Raw genomic sequence first — 12,629 nt, 5'->3', positions numbered from 1 at the left:
TATCATCACACTAATTCAGGTCCTCATCACTTCTTACATGAACTTACATGAACATATTGGACACTAAAGGACAGGTTGGATAAGCAGAAAGAAGCAAAAGTGACTTATTAGATGATAGTGCAGACCATGTGAATAGTATTGTCAGTCTATAAACATGTTAAAATCCTTCTATGTGTCAAGTATCACTACAGTAGGGCCTAGGGATACAATTATAGAAATGAGATATGCCATCCCTTGCTTTGATGTAGCAAAGAAATACCCATACTGGGGTAGAATAGGGTTTTGAAGGACTACAGCATTTTCAAAATAATGATGTAGAAGATACATAAAAAATAAATACAGTAATATTGAGGGCAAGGTGGCCTCGAATGAATAGGCCCTTGATCTCAAACTTGAAATTCTTTTCAAGGGAGATAGGTGTTTCAAGAGGCATGATATATATATTATGCAAAGACATTGAAGCAGGAAATGGAGCGTCATGTATGGGGAACAGCAAATAAGTCAATATGGCTACAATATGGGCAGCAGGATATAATGTGCAACTATCCTGGAAAGCAAGGCTGTGGACAGATTGTGAAAAGCTTTAAATACCAAGCAAAGGAGTATGTATTTTATCCCAAAGGTGATGGAGAGCCAATCAAACAACCAACAGGTACTGATTAAGTGCCTGTAATGTGCCAGATACTATTCTATTGCACAGGAGGTACAGAGAAAAAAGGAAACAGTTCCTACTCTCCTGATGCTCTTATGGAACAGAGGAGAAATATATCTAGAACTGTGCTTTAGTAATATCAATATCGAAGCTGTGGAGAAGATAGATTTTTAGAGAGGAGGTACCAATCAGCTACCATTTTATGTTCAAGTAATCACAAACTTCTAAAAATTTCTTATAACAATCGTTGTCTGTATGATTTATTTGACTGCTGTGTATTGTGCAGTAGAAGGTATACTCCTTGAGGTCAAGAACTGTTTTTCATCTTGTCTCTATATCCCCAGCAGACATTGGTCAAATCGTTAAACTGAGCTGAAACAAGTGTTCTATTTTTAGCTTTCATTATTTTATTTTTAAACTTCTCTAGTGTAGTTTCTTACAACTAGATGGTAAACACTTTGAAGGCAGGGACCATTCCACCCAATGAGGTATGCTACTTCTTTGTATCCCCCACAGTGCCAAAGTGTCTTATAAATAACAACAGGTCCTCAAATAAGTATTTATTGATACCATTTGATTTGTTACTAGGTCTCCTCCATGATTATCCCTACGACAGTCTTCCAGGAAGCAAAGACAACTGATTTTTATCACTAGATTTGGACAAATTTAGGAGTCTATGCTTCCACTTCTCTCTTAGGTTCTACCTCTTCACAATTACCCTCACAAAGAGGTTGGGAAATGACAGGGAAAAAAAGATGTTGCCTAAATTCAGGAACTATAGTTCCAAACAAAAGAAAACATGCCATTCCTTAAAGCTCAAGGTTTTAAAAAAACCTTTTTATGAATCAAATTTAACATGCACTATATTTTTTCCTGCTTGCACTATAGCAAATGTTTCAAATTATATTGGAAAAACAACTTGGTTTGATTTGCTTTATTTAAATACCATTCAAGCGTTATTACAATTCATGTTTTCTTATATCAAACAATTTTAAACAACTAATTATCTTGAGCTACTTTGACTACCAATTTTAGCATTCTATTGAATTGTTTTCAAAGAGATATTTATTGGGTTAATGGGAAAATTCAAACATTCAACTTTCTCCCCTTTCTTTTTTATATTTTTGATATCTCATCTAAAATTGCTTGTTAGGCTGGGTTCCTATCACTGAGAACTTGAATTTTTTGTCTTTCAGTGACATGAAGACATCTGTCTAGATGTGTAACTTTTAGTATATTAACCTTTCTTAAACAAATGGTTCTATTCCCATGCACTCTTGGGGCCTGCGCATTAAGTATGACAAGAAAGTCAAGTAACCAACTGTTTTGGAGTTAATACGTCCAATTGCCAGCTAAAGGAAATTCAATTAAATAAAGGCCATTCAACAGGCACTGCAGGGAGGACTTTCTGACGTTACCCAACCTGGTTTGATTTATAGGGAGAAAGCAGGAATCAAAAAGATTTACATCCTGCTGATGATTAATTCTCCCTCCCTTTTTATCATGAAGTTGCTAATTAGCATAAATGATGCTACATCTTGAATCTCCCACTGCCTCTTGGACATCTGGAACTGAATATCCTATAGACATCTTAAACTCAACATGTTCATGCTTAACTCTTCTTTCTCCCCAAATTCTTCCCTCTTTCTCACTTTAACCATTTTCTCCTCTGATATTGTGCTCCTCAACTCATGTTTGAACTGCTGTATAAGATTTCTCAAGATTGCCTCAAGACTCTTTCCACTTCAGTCTATCCTCTATTTGGCTTTCAAAGTTATTTTCCTGAAACATAAGTCTAGCAACCACTGTGTCTCATTCTTTGAATAAACTCCAATGACTCCCTATTACCTCCAGGATAAAATATGAAACACCTGTTGGGCTTTTAAAACCCTTCATAACCTAGTTCCTTCCTACCTTTCTAGTCTTACACTTACACCATTCCAGGTACTCTAAATCTAGTGGCTCTGTGGCACCTTTTTGTCCCTCAAATAAGATATTAGATTCTCTGAATTCCTCCATTTTCATTGGCAGTCCCACAGACCTGGACTTCTCTCCCTCTTTATCTCAATCTGCTATCTTCCCTCATCTCTCAGACCTCCTTCAAGTACTAGCTAAAAATCTCCCTTCTACAAGAAAATTTTCCTTATCCCCCTTAATGCTAGTACCTTTGCTATCCCATTATAAAAGTTTTCTTTACTTGTCCTCCTTCAATAAATATTTCTACTAAATTGTTAAATGCAACAATACATAAAATATTTTCAATACCAACTCATGAAAAAAGACTTTAAAAATCTAATGCTAATTAAAGTACAGAATACCTTAAGATACTGGTATGGATGCACACAAAAAATAGAGGAACCTTAAAGCTAGAGTGAGTTATTTCTGATGCCATGTAACTGCTAAAAGTACTGTAAAACTGACATCTTTTATTGGAAGTGTCACATACTCCCTAACAGGGTATATAATTTTAAATGACACATACTAAATAGTAGATGTAACTGTACAGTGAACACTATATTTCTCTAGTGTTGGTTAAAAAAGGGAATCTAGTTTTCAGGACTTGAATTCTATATCCATACAGGTATGTTAGGATTTTTTCTACTGAGACAAATTTTCCAACCGACATAATAATCAACTCTCATTCCATTCAATCAGATTGGGATGAATATGGGGTCACTGACAGAGAGAGTGTAAAACAGGGTAATGTGTCCCAATTCCATCGGGAAGAGTGGAGACTTGATAGAGAAGGCATTAATGTTTCTGATTCTTAATACAATAAAAATTCTTTGAATAACAACTGAATTCTTTTATAATTTTCCTTTGTAAATTCTCTACTGAAATAGTATAGAAAACCATAGTGGATTAAGATGCTACAACAACTGAACTAGGGGATAACATCACATTAAAAATTAACTACCTGCTGGATTTTGAGTCAGTCACTTACAATTTCTGAACCTGAGAGCAGTGGACAAGGTATTGTCTGAGGTCCCATTCTTCTTGGTAATTCTATGATTTGATAATCTAGTCACAACATTTTTTCTAGGCCACATTCCACTATAAAATATATTCATAATTCACGTTAGCAATGAAACTCAAACCTGAGAGTGTTTCCTTTTTTTCCCTAGGTGGAAGTTACATGCACACACACACACAGAGGAATCTAACCAAAAACATTTTACTTATGTCAAGAAGAAATAGTCATTGTAGCCCAAGTAAAATCAGCTAACATGCACTATCAAACACCATTCTCACAGAATAAGGTACCTAAAATGAAATTATTTCATCAGTCTTTTCTATAGCCAAGGAAATCCATGGTCAAGATGTGAAATGTAGAAGACAAACAAGGTGGTTGTTTAAGGAACACATTCCATATTCAAAAAGAAAAGTGTCCTTATGAGGTACTGGTACTACTACTATTACGATTACTACTGATAGTAATAGCCAATATTTATAAAGTACTCACTAGATATGAGGCACTGTGGTAAGCACTTTACAATTATAATCTCACTTGATCCTCACAACAATCCTTGGAGGAAGGGCTATTATTATCCCCATTTTACAGATGAGGAAACTGAGACAAAAAAGACATTAAGTGGCTTGCCCAAGATTACACAGATAGTAAGTGTCTACAGGTCTTCCTGACTCTGGGCCCAGCATTTTATCCACTGAACCCCCTAGTTGCTAGGTGAATACGGCTTTTAGCCTTATTCTGTCTTCTTCTTCTATAATTTTGTGAACCACATTTCTCAACCACAGGTAGGAAAAAGTCTAAACATTGGAATGTACTATTCACATGAGCAACTTTGCTTTGCTGAGACAGATTTAGGGCTTTCCTTAAGAAATTAAATTTTTATTCAACCAGGTTTTATATGTCTTTGAACAAAGCTGCCCTCAGACAAACTGGCAGTCATGTCATGACTGAAAAGAAAATGCTTTGTGGAGGAAAGAGGACTGAATGCTAAGGGGCAGGTAGCAGAATAGCTGCAAAGTAGGATTGAAGATAGGGTTATAAAGTTAAGCTCTACACTATAGCAGTATTAGAGAATGTTGGAATATTGAAAAACAGAAAACTAGGGAGATGCCAGTTTCCAAATTTAAACTAGCATAACTTGGCAGAGCTCTAGTTACAGTATTTTCTAGTTATATGTGGATAATATGTAAATGTCTTCAATGTGTCTTTTGAGAGCTGCACTATCAAAGTTAAGCATCAAAGAGTATTTTTTTTTCTTAAAATAAATATGGATTCTGGTAATGTATTCCAAAAATCGATTTCATCATAATCTTGCTAAGAACTGTAAGATCAAACCAGAATCCTTACATATCCATCACCATGCAGAAATGGGAGAGTTAAAACTGTTTGAGCTCCTCTATAAAACCACATTATAATAGGCAATTTAAAAAATAGTTATATTCCACCTATGTGTTTTGTTATATTTTTTAAAAGTGTAATTTTCCATTTTAGTCAGGTATGGAATTTATTATTATATAAAATTAATAATACATAATTTTGAGTAATCTCTGTGTACTGCATTATAGAGGTACTCATTAATTACTTTGAAATTCATTTTTGTGTCTTTCAATAGTTACTGTGGTAATAGGACAAAGAGGTACAAAAATGGGGGTAAACGACAGAAAGAGGGCAAAGGTAAAAATAGTAAAGGTCAGAGGAAAAATATTCTGTTACTGGAACTGACATTAATACCTTTCCTTTTAGGGGAGCAAATTTTGCTATCTATGAAAGTGATGTCATCATTGGAGAAGATTAATACAATGGCTAGGAGGCAGCCTATGTAAGAAAATAAGACCATGATCACAGATTATCAGGGTAGAATAGACACTGATATATATCTAGTCCAAACCATACTTGAAAAACAATGCTCTGATGAATTCAGTTTATTAAAGATCAGAATTATACAAAAGTAATTAAGCATAAATTTGTAACCAAACCATGCCAGCTCTAGAGACCATAGGATCTTTGTCCTGAATAATTTGCACTTAAGCATATGGATTACCCCTTTTCAAATGAACCAAAAAAACCCCACAAACACCCAAAATATCACTGATATATGAACTCCTGCCTTAATGGAAGCAGGCATCAATCTTTCTGTGTCTTAGTATATAGTTTCATGAGATGCTATAGTCAAAATGCGCACTACCTGGCGGCTACTCATGGTAGCCCTCTCCAAAGTTAGGCTAGTGTTTAGAAAGTCAGCCCATACTCGGAAGAATCTATTAGATTAACACATGAGAAATCCAGACTGGCTGTAAAGAATAATTAATTGCTAGTAAGAATTATTAGTAACTGTCAATATTTTAGGGGGTTATGGGATTTCCTTTTACATTTTTTTTTAAAAAACTAGATAAATGTACTTCACTTGAAATGTTTTAACTTGGTAGGAACTACCAGAGCTTATCCTCTGCTGGCCTTAGGTTTGAGTACTCAGAGTTCCCTTCTCACTAAGATAAGCCATGGAAGGAGGGTTTTAATAAGGGCACATATATGTCCCCTTAAAGATTGATTAATTAGCACCATGACTTAGGAATTAGTTACTAATGTGATTTCTGATCATTGCAGATTGCTCTTCTATGTCCAGTAATTCTGGCTGAGTGAATAGTTGCCAGCTTCCCTGTAGAACAATTGAGCTCTTGGGTCAGAACCTGGGAGAGAGGTCAACTACCCCTATCCCCCTATATATACACTTGTACAGGCAAACACACAAGCACAGGCACACATCTCTGACCATAATAGCAAGATACAAGAGCAGTTTCTAATTCCTTATCTCTTCTTCCTCTTGAAAGAAAATAATAGAAATGTTAATTTGGTATTTTCTATAAAAGTGTGAAGTTGCAATATCCTTTCTCAGAGGAGCCTAATGATAATTCATAAGGTCAATACTTTATGCTTTCCAGAATTTTATTTTGGGGGCCCCAGTTCAACCCATTTGCTACGGATGCCCTCTCCACACTTGTTTTGTTTTTAAACCTTTCAATAGTTTTTAAATGGTAGCTCACTATCATTATTATTACAGAAATAGTTACTGTCTAGAATGACACTGGTATCTAAAAATAACTGCCCATAAGTATTAAAAAAGAAAATCTATCACAATGGTTGCTCTAAGTAATTTCTACTGCACATACAAGGTTGTCCTTAAGTAGGATTTCTTGCAAGTATGTAGAGGTACATCTTAGGTATTTACAAAAGTACATATATGTCTATTCATTCCATAAAAATAATGATTTCTCCATTAGAGAATCCACTGTAGGAAGTTCCTTTATGTTGTATCAGGTGTTTAAAACACAGGCTGAACAACTATTCATAAATTATGCAAAGCAAATATGAGTGTGCCTACAGATGTCAGGCAAAAATACCTCACTGCATAGTTTTTGTTTTAGTACAGTTTAAAGCAAACAGGATAGACTAGGCAAAGCTACAAACTTCACAATTTGCCTTTGTCTACAAAGCTCTCTATTTCCCTTTTCCCCTATTACACTGCGTTCTTCAACTCCTATGCAGCCCTTGCCCCATCACTCCCACCTCATCAACAGTCATTGATCAAATGATCAGTCATTTACACTCTAAAGTAGTAAACAAATATGACACTATCATCCTCATCCTCATTGCATTTTTAACTGATTATCACTTTAATAGAAACTTATCCTCAAGTATTGCCTCAGCCAGTCATTCACATTTTAAGATGCCTTTGAACTCTAAACCTATTCTCAAATGATTTTTCATTGTCAAATTAAAAGTTTTCCCTTACTTGAAGGGTGAAATTCAGGTATCTGAGGGAGGAAGAGAAGACAATAGGAAAGATATTTCTGGTGGGTAGAGGGAACCTTTAATATCAAACCAGAACTTTTCAAATGACTTTAAAGTTCGACATGATTTAGTCCTTTTAGCACTGATTGGAAGTGAACTGAGGGTGTGTGTGTGTGTGTGTGTGTGTGTGTGTGTGTGTGTGTGTGTGTTGGGAGGAGGTGTAGCTCAAAGGAACAAGCCAATATTTCTTCATCATCATTTTTCTCCAGATGTCATGCTAGGATCTCCAACCTGGAGTGTATGAGTACATATTTTTCATTGAACTTCTCCATCCTATTTGTTGCCTCAAGAAAAGTTGTATTCCCTTCCTTACCTTAAGTTTAACCCAGACTCTATTAATTTCTCTACTCCAATAATTTGTGGATTTAATAATTTTTAGAGCATTATTTAATGTCTTAGAAAACATGCATATGCCTTCTATATTATTATTACTCCTATCTAAGAGTTTATTTACTATGAAGGATGTCATTGAACTGCATCTTTTTTGTTAACAGCAATTTCATGGTATACCTTATTGGTTTCATGAGTGTTAGTCAGTAAAATAAAAGCTTTGGGGATAATAAATTGAAATGTGTGATATCAAAATATTTTAAAATATCAAGTACACAGATTTGTGATTATCGTTTTCAATGTTTACCAGCTGGCAACTATCTGAAATATCAGAAATATTACTCAAATCATTTCTCTTTCATAAGTGGACGTTTTTGTTGCTGAAAGAGGCTGAAAAAGAACATTTGTGTAAAGTACAGTGATAAAGTCAGGTTGAAAAGAAATGCACACTTCTTAGATAAAAAAATTGTGGAGAGACAGACTATTCTGAGAATCAGGGAGAGAAAACTGTCAGACAATATTCATAGATAAATATAATTAGAGGATCTGTTGAATACAGAACACTGGCTGAGTTAAAGATGGCTGGAGTGTATTGTGGGCCATCAAACCATTTGCTTGTGCCAGTTTTCAGAGTTCTGAATGCCATACCTAAGAAATTGTAAATAAATCACTGCTTGGAACATATGGAAAGATTATATAAAGATTTTTGGGGTCATACTTGACAGAAAGGTGGAAATTTTGAGATTCACAACATATGGTAGAAATGCTTAGCAGGAAGCCTGATTTGAGGCATGAGAAGTCAACAAGAGGAAAACTATCAAAGGAATGGAATATAACTAGATGAAGATAGAAGCATGAAAGGAAGGTGAGCACAGAAGAAGTTAAAGACAGAGGCACTAATAGAAGTTTGTTAGACATAAGACATGCATACAAAATACATGACCTGACAGGAGCTGATCAAAGGTGACAGGTAGAATTTGCATCTGTTTTGCTGGGAACTGTGTTGATTGGCAGAGAGAAACTGCTTTTCTGAGAGCTGACTGGCTGAAGAAAAAAAAAACCAGCTCTCTAGTACCATCTACAGACTCAGAGGGAAATTTCTCAGAAACTTGCCTGTGTTGACTTTATTATTCTCTTTGGCTTGAGAGAAAGGAAGTAAGGAAATAAGCAATTATTAAGTGCTTACTATGTGACAGGTGCTGGGCTAAGCATGCTGGTACAAGTACAAATAAAATGAAAGATAATCCCTGCCCTCAAGGAGATTACTCCTTAATGGGGAAAGCTAGCACATCAAAGAGAGCTGAAAAGGGGAGAAGGGGAGAGATAAAGCTACTTGGTGTAAGGGTATAGTTTTAAAGTTGAGAGGAAGCCAGGAATAGGGCTAGGAAGAGAATTGTAGAAAAGACAAACTTTGCCTCTGCTTTAGGATGAGAAGAGGTACGGTTTTGCTCCGAACAGATTGAAAATAACAGAATCTTTTACAATTTTGAGAATGAGTAATTCAGGAAGGGGTGCATGGCCTTACTGCTATATGTAGTTTGTGAAGGAAAACCTCCTCAGAGTCCCAGATGAAACCTGAGAGAGCTGGGTATCTCTCTTGCCTCTCGTTGGCATAAGGAAACTTTTTATTACTGAAATACACTTTCTTAGCAATAGTCTAAGAATAGTTTTATGCTGTGCCACTGCTTAAGCATGCCAAGAGTAGAAGAACAACAACAATTTTACCCAGCAGGTGATACATACTACAAGCTATTCTCTGAGGGGACCAATGACACTAAGCCTTGCCAGAAGGGTTTTGAATTGCTATAGGCATATGGGTTTCCATATTCTTGTGCCTATATATTAAGTTTCTGTAAGTGTATGCCCATTCTCCCTAACAGACACTGTATCAATTGGTGGGAAAATATGAACCAAATTTATGAGTGGAATGTTATATTTTAACTTTACCTGCTATTGCCTTCTATTGAGTAAATGTTTTGAGTTTTTCTTTTGTCTTCTTCTGAGTAAATGTTAAAAAAAATTCCTGATTTTGCCATCTTGTAAGTAATTGTTGTGATTATTCTTGCTTTTCTTTTATCATTTAATAAATGTTTCATGTTTAAGAGTTGATGGAGCCAGGGGAGTTACTGATTTGTGTAAATGGAAAGCATACTAGCTGGGGTTCAAAAGGTACAATGAAGAGAAATATAAGTATATTTAAATGCCACATCAGGGTTACTTCAAGAATTGTTAAGAGTTTGATTTGTGGCTACGTGGTTGATGCCATGGTCAGCTCCTCACTTGAGGGTGAGGGGGGATAGACCTGCTTGCATGAGGGCAGGTAGTGATGAGGTAGTCAACCAAGATAGATAAGGGAGGTGGATATAATTTCTATGTCAGAAGCAATGCCAATGGGTGATCATGCTTAGCCCCATGAGCTGGTCCCAAATCCAGGCTACACTGCTAAAACACAAAGCTATATGCAAAAATCAATCAGTTTCAAATAGATGTCTTCATTTAAATGTAAAAATACAATTTTAAGCTAAATTTTTAAAAGATTGATGAGGAAAGTACTATTTTTAAATATCAACATAAGTAAACATTTTTATTTTAGGAGCATTAAGAAGGAGGGAGGGAAGGAAGAAGGGGGGGAAGAGAAAGAGAGAGAGAGAGAGAGAGAGAGAGAGAGAGAGAGAGAGAGAGAGAGAGAAGGTGAGAAGGCAGGGTGATTTGTAGATCTTATAAGAAATAGAGTTTGTATGTTTCTGAGCTTCTACTAAATAGATTTACATCTCCCATACATAGATATCTGGGTTTAAGTTATAGCTACATACTTTGCAAACAATATATTATATATTTTGGGAACCTAAACAAATATTACTTGTATAATTCATCCAAATGACGGCATCTTATACAACATTTATTCAATGCAACTATATGTAGGCAAGATTTATCCACCAGTAACTATACTGAGCTCAATGAGCATTGACTGATGCTACTTTGGACCAATAAATACCCCAAAACATGTCAATGGTCAGTGTTCTTCCCTCAGAAAAAAATGCAAGTAAAATTGAATTCAAATATCGCATTTTATTTAATGAAGATATTTTAGCATTACAAAAAGCTGCCATATTGTTTGATAACTCTTAACAGATCAATCAACTGACATTTATTAAACCTCCTTTATTTTCTAGGCACTGTCCTGGACACTGGATATACAAAGATACATAAAATTTCTGTCCTCAAGAGGCTTACCTCTATGGAGGAAACAGTACTTATATACATGTAAATACAAAATACATACAAGGTAAATACAAAGTCAAGTGGGGCAAAGGATCTGCAGCCAGCATATAGGATTAGGAAAAGGCTTATATGGGAGGTTACCCTTGAGCTGAGCTTCGAATGAAGCTAAATATTACGAAATGGAAGCAAGTGGCACTCCAGGCTTGGGGATCATCCTACGTGAACAACTAGAGATGTGAGGTGGCATGTTGTGTGTTCTACAGCAAGTAGAACAGTGTTTACTTGACTTTAGTCTAGAAAGCTAGTCTATAACTGGATTATTAAGCACTGTAAAACTAGAAAAGCTTGAAATTGATTCGTGTGTGTGTGTGTGTGTGTGTGTGTGTGTGTGTGAGAGAGAGAGAGAGAGAGAAAGAGAGAGAGGAGAAAGGAGACAAACAGACCATTGACAAGTCACCTAGCCTCTCTGAGCTTCAGTTTACTCATCTGTGAAACAGGGATGATTAATCCTTGTCCCACTGACCACATAAGTTTGTTAGGAGAAAAAGTCTTTGGAAAATTCAGATGTGCATTGCACCATTGTTTGTAATAGTGCTGTTCCCTAAGTATACTTGAATTTAACTGGCACTTTTTTTAGCAGGAGTGTGACATGGTCATACATCTAGGTTAAGAATATCACTTTGAAAGCTGAGTTGAAGAGGGGTTTAGAAGAAACTTGAGTTAGAAGGGCAAATTAGGATCCTGTTGCAATGGTCCAGGCTTGAGGCAATTAGGGGCTGAACTAAGGTAGGGCCTGAACTGCTGTGAGTGGAGAGAAGGCAATAGATATGAAAGGTGTTATGGATGTAGAAGTCCCTAAACTTGCTAACTGATGAGCTATGTAGATAGGTGAGAATGAAGAAGTGAAGATGACTCCTGGGTTATGAACCTAGATAACCTGAAGAATTTTGATGCTATCAATAGAAATAAGGGGTTGAAGATGACGGGTGGATCTACACAAAAGTACAAAGTTCTCTTTTGGACTCGCTAGATTTAAAATGTATGTAGAGCATCTATTTGAAAATGTCCATTAGTCAGTTAATGACGCAGGAAGAGAACTTGTTAGAATGTAACCTCCTTGAAGGCTTTTATTTTGTCTTTGAATGTTCAATCCCTAAAACAGTATCTGACACTTGGACACTTACTGAATTTAATGGAATGCATTCTAAAATTTTTATTCCATTCTCTTCTAGCAAGAGACAATTCCTATTTTCCATTATATTTCTAAAATATTTCAAAAAATTTATTCTTCAATTAAAGATCATCATTAAACTTACTGAATAGAAGATGAGTGAAAAGGTCACATACTTGCTCCTTTTACAGTGAGGCCTAAACACACATAAATTATTTCAAATGCATGTGAATCTAGCTATGTGTAACATATTATGTTATAAAACAAAACATAATATACTTCTTCAACCTTTTCTTCTGCACACTAGATAAACCTTATCACTGAATACTTCCCAGGCATCTCTATGTTATGCTACCTGCTCTCTGGGTATCAGACTCTACCCCTGGGATGTCAGATTCTGATAAGGGAGCTTTCTCCTTATCTTTCCAGGAACC

The 12,629-nt window shown here is 35.8% G+C and overlaps 1 protein-coding gene across 1 annotated transcript in view; it reads right to left on the bottom strand.

Moving 5' to 3' along the window:
* LOC118838198 (catenin delta-2-like) overlaps nucleotides 1-12,629 on the bottom strand; it is a 197,137-nt gene that overhangs the window by 35,966 nt on the left and 148,542 nt on the right. The gene's annotated exons all lie outside the window — the stretch shown is intronic.

The sequence above is a fragment of the Trichosurus vulpecula genome, chromosome 1, assembly GCF_011100635.1.
Source record: "Trichosurus vulpecula isolate mTriVul1 chromosome 1, mTriVul1.pri, whole genome shotgun sequence".
In the NCBI taxonomy this organism is placed as follows: Eukaryota; Metazoa; Chordata; class Mammalia; order Diprotodontia; family Phalangeridae; genus Trichosurus; species Trichosurus vulpecula.
Note: the sequence above shows the minus strand (reverse complement) of the source record. Positions and strands in the feature narration are given on the sequence as shown.